Source organism: Arvicanthis niloticus, chromosome 28 (genome assembly GCF_011762505.2).
Source record: "Arvicanthis niloticus isolate mArvNil1 chromosome 28, mArvNil1.pat.X, whole genome shotgun sequence".
In the NCBI taxonomy this organism is placed as follows: Eukaryota; Metazoa; Chordata; class Mammalia; order Rodentia; family Muridae; genus Arvicanthis; species Arvicanthis niloticus.
In genome coordinates this window covers 4,884,503-4,889,594 of record NC_133436.1, presented here as the reverse complement: position 1 = coordinate 4,889,594, position 5,092 = coordinate 4,884,503, and the positions used below count along the sequence as shown (strand labels likewise).

The 5,092-nt window shown below is 46.8% G+C and overlaps 1 pseudogene; it reads left to right on the top strand.

Annotated features, from left to right (window-relative positions):
• The first annotated feature begins 1,012 nt into the window (after positions 1–1,012).
• Positions 1,013–1,589, top strand: LOC143439952 (large ribosomal subunit protein eL19 pseudogene; annotated as a pseudogene).
• The last annotated feature ends 3,503 nt before the right edge of the window (positions 1,590–5,092 follow it).

The following is a 5,092-nucleotide window of genomic DNA, read 5'->3' as shown; positions in this document are numbered from 1 at the left end:
TGAAGTAGGGCATGGTCAAACCTCAGAAATCTCAAAACTTGAGGCTAGCAGGAGTGGAATTAGTTTCCTCCCTGTTTCTGTGCCTGTCTTGGGGCTCATAACCAGGTGACCGCCAACCAGGTGGTCACTGGCATCAGTCTCCCAGCCCCCAGAACACCTCTCCATGCTAATGAGGCATCTCAGTACCTTGGCTTTCAGCCATGACCTTTTGCCACCCTGGATATCCTCACACCCAGACTATATAACCTTTGGTTCACCCTGAATAAAGTACATGTGTTTAAACCTACTCCAGGGGCGGGGGGAGGGGGACATGAGCAGGCTAAGCTTGTCTCAGAAAGTCGCTTCATTAAAGATCATCAGTGAAGGAAGGTCTTTGCCTAAAAGAGTCATCACACTAAGATTTGGAGAGAAAGCATCTCTCCCCACTCTCATACTCACTCCTAACTGAGATCCTGCCCATTCTGGACTCCACCCAGTCCTCTCTGAGCTGGTATACTGGTGGCAACCAGAGAGGAGAGGGGGAACCTGGAACCACAGAAAGAACACTAAGGAGAAGCAGAGAGTCGGGGAACAGAGCTGACAGGGCTTGGGTTCTGCCTATGAGAGAAGAACCTACGTCGGGTCTGAGGGGCTCTGTGGACCTCATTTACTATGATAATGTGCTCCCAGTAACTAATCTACACAAGAACCTAGGGCTTCTTGTATGGGAAAAGTCAAATATCAAACCATAGACTCAATAAGCTGCACTGAGCCTTAGTAGGAGAGTGTATGGGAAACCTCTCCGTTTGCTCTGCAATTTGAAACCTTTTCACAGATCTGATGGTTAGTATTGTCAACCTTGCAGAATCTGGAATCACCTAGGAGACAAGATTCCACAAATTTCAGTCAATGAAGGATTTTTAGATTAGGTGTGCCTGTGAGGGATCATCTTGATTAGGTTAATTGAGGGCTCAAGACTCACCCTTAAAAATGGCAGCACTCCCCCGCCCCCTTTGCTGCTGTGTCTGCACCCATGGGTACGCTCAGGCTACAGAAGAGGCTTGCCTCCAGTGTCCTCTGCTGTGGTAAAAATGAGGTCTGGTTGGATCTCAAATGAGACCAATGAAATCACCAATGCCAACCCCCGTCAGCAGATCAGGAAGATGATCAAAGATGGGCTGATCATCCAGAAGCCTGTGACTGTCTGTTCCTGGGCTTGATGCTGGAAAAACACCTTGGCCTGACAGAAGGGCAGGTGTATGGGCACAGGGAGGTGGAAGGGTACTGCCAACACTCGGATGCCAGAGAACAGGATGAGGAGGATGAGGATCCTGCACCGCCTTCTCAGGAGATATTGGGGATCTAAGAAGATTGACTGCCATATGTATCACAGCCTGTACCTGAAGGTCAAAGGGAATGTATTAAAAAGACAAGTGGATTCTTAAGGAGCATATCCACAAACTGAAGGCAGACAATGCTGGCAAGAAGCTATTGGATGACCAGGCTGAGGCTCGCAAGTCAAAGCACAAAAGCACGAGGAGAAGCGCTTCCAGACTAAGAAGGAAGAGATCTTTAAGACTCTGTCCAAGGAGAAAGAGACCAAGAAATAAAGCTTTCCTCAAGTCTGCACATAGTGGTCTGGCTGTGGTCTCACATGGATCAGTCATTAAAATAAAACAATCTTTTGTCCTGAAAAAAAAAAATGGCAGCACTAATCCCTGCCTGGGGTACCAGACTATACATAAAGGGAGAAAGTCTTCTGAGCATAGTCATTTATCACTGTGAATATAATGTGACCAGCTGCCCTTCCTGGTACCACCAGTCACTTCCCTGCCATGCTATAGTGAATCCTCCAACTGTGAGCCAAAATAACCCCTCCTGCCCCAAGTTTGCTTCTTATAAGATACTTTGTTATGGCAACTGGAAAATCAGTTAGTAGATTAGATATTATGTAGCATCTGTCAGTGTATACATTGTACTAGCATCCACCCCACCCAACTGAAAAGAAGACTGTGCCGAGTTGCCAGGTATGGTGGTTTGAATAGGTTTGGCCCTGTAAACGAATGTGTTTGAAGGCTTGGCCCATAAGGAGTGGCACTAATTTGGAGGTGTGGCCTTGTTGGAGGGGGTGTGGCCTTGTTAGAGGAAGTGCATCACTGTGCAGGCGGGGCTTTGTGGTCTTACACGCTCAAGCTCCACCCACTGTGGAATCTAGTGTCCTAATGTGGATCAAGATGTAGTTCCTTCTCCAGCACCATGCCTCCCTGCAGGCTGCCATGCTTTCCACCATGATGATAATGGACCAAACTTCTGAAAGTATAAGCTAGCCTAAATTAAATGTTGTTATTTACAGAGACATTGTGGTCACGGTGTTTCTTCAGAGCAATTGGGCGCTGACTCTGACACCAGGGCAGGATCTCGGTTTGTTTGCAGCCTGATGGATTAGTTGTCTCACTGCCGTGATGAATTATTCAACAAAAGCGATGTGAGGAAAAGCTCACTGTGTGTGTGTGGATGCAATCCATCATGGCGGGAAAGCCTAACAGTGGGAGCAGGAGGCAGCTGGCCACATTGCATACACAAGACAGGAAGCAGAGAGCAGAAGGATGGGTGTTGCTGTTCAGCTGACTTTTTCCATTTCCTTTCCTTTTATTTTATTTTTATTTTTTTAATTTAGTCAGGGATCCAGCTCCTGGGATATCTACATTCAGGTATCTAAAACACTATCTAAAAATACATCTGAGAGAATACACTAAGAGACTTCTTCTAGATTGTTTGAAGTCCATTGCATTGACAGTGAATATTAGTGATCATACCTGGTCAATTATTTTTATCCAGACAGATGGATATGACAACTGTGTCTGAAGGCATACCTCAGGCTTTGCAGTCTTGCCCTACCCTAATCTGGGTCTGCTATTGTAGTAGTCGGGTCCTTCCTTTGGAAGGCTGTCATGATAGTTCTCTGTGTGATGTAATGTCCTTCTGGGTTTGGCCTCCACCTCTCTCTTTGGGTAGGTAGTGAAACAGCGGAGGCAAAAATGGACTTTCTACTCCCCCAGGTCTTAGAGATGCTCGTGATTTTTGTAAGTATGTCCATAAAAAAGAACACTGAGCTAAGACACAGCCCCTGTCACTCACTCTGTTGTCCCCACACATCTCTCCACATACAGCAGAGATGGTAGCCTGGCTCAAGCTTCAAAGGTGCATGCTAAAGCTGGTGTGAGGATTTGAGTATGCTTGACCCAGGGAGTGGCACTATTAGGAGGTGTGGCCTTGTTGGAGGAAGTGTGGCCTTGTCGGAGGAAGTGTGTCATTGTAGGCATGGGCTTTAAGACCCTCATCCTAGCTGCCTGGAAGCCAGTCTTCTCCTAGCAGCCTTCAGATGAAGATGTAGAACTCTCCACTCCTCCTGCACCAGGCCTCCCTGGATGCTGCCATGTTCCTGCCTTGATGCTAATGGACTAAACTTCTGAACCTGTAAGCCAGCCCCGATTAAATGTTCTCCTTATAAAAGTTGCCTTGGTCATGGTGTCTGTTTGCAGCAGTAAAACCCTAACTAAGACATCTGGCTTCAAAGTGAACCTAAAAAAAAAAAAAAAAAAAAAAAGAAACATGGAGTCTGGTCTGAGGGGTTCTTTTTAAAGACAGAGATAAGAGAAATTACACATTTGAATGCTCAGAAAGCCTGTCAACCCTAAGTTACTCAGAAATGATACTGTCTCTATCAATAATCTTGGCCTTGGGTACAAAGCAATAGAGCATGACCCAAGCTTCCAGGGACCTCCCATCTCCACCTAGACCCCAAGGCACTTTACCTCTGTCACCCTGTTCCTTCTGGACATGGCTGGTGGCTTGGGAGCATATAAGGCTGAGGGACAGAGAGGCCCTCTGTCTTTCTAGCCCCAGGATTTCTCCAAGAAGAAATACAGGGGTCTGCTGTCACCAGAGCAATGATGTTTCGAGTCCCTGAACCACATCACCATGGTGCAAGAATGCAACTTAAAGCTGTATGCCTCCGCCTGTTCTGGGACACAAAGCTTCTAGAACTTTCTTTCCCTGCACAGTTGTTGTTTCTGGGCTTCAGCACTCATAACCTCAGGCAGTAATGTGAACTCACTGAGGAATGAGACTGGCTGGAGCATCACATTCAGCCTTGTAGCTCCTCCCAGAGAGCCTATGTGTACTTGGGAGCTGGCTCAAATCCACAGGCTTGGGGCCAGAACAAACTGTGGGTGTTGTTGGCTACAGTCCTTGAACAAGCCCCACAGTTAGCTGAACATTCACACAGAGAACCAGGCTTAGTAGCACTGGCTTGTGCTACTCCACAGAGAGTGGCAGGTGTTCAGGGTAGGAACGCTCAAGCACCACCCCTCCAGGTAGGGTACCTGGGTCAAGGTAACTTCAAGAAAAGCCAGCAGCAGAAAGGAGAAGGATAACAGTTACCAAGAGCCTTGTATTTCTTCATAGGGATTGTGTTAGTCACTCTCGCTTATATTGCTGTGATAAAACACCATGACCAAGGCATTTATAGAATGAAAGCGTTTGAGCTTGGAGTTCCAGAGAGATAGGAGTTCATCACGGCAGCGTTCATCACGGCAGCAGGCAAACACGGTATCTGGAGCAGGATGCTGAGAACTCACATCTGGAGCCCCAAGCACAAAGCAGAGCAAACAGGAGACGGTATGCATCTTTAAACTCCCAAAGCCCATCTCCAGTGACAAACTTCCTCTAGCAAGGCCACACCTCCAGAACCTTCCCAAACAGAGCCACCAACTGGGGACCAAGTGTTCAAATATGTAAGCCTATGTGCGTGTTCTTGTTCGAGCTACCCCCACAGAGTCTCTTCCTAGGAGATTTCACACAGAGTCTATTGCATTATCCTGTGACAACCAAACTCCCTCCATCACTCCTGAAAGGATAGCAGGTGTTGGCTAATATGGGAGATATACAAAGGAGGGCATTTCAGCAGCTAAAAGGTCCTATTAAGTAGATTTGTTAACAGCAAATATCCTTTATGTGGGTCCATACAGGAAGAATAAGAGAGACAGACCAGACAGGTGAGCAGAAACATCTTTCTAGTTTAGTATTGGACTTTCATAGTCTGATGTCACGA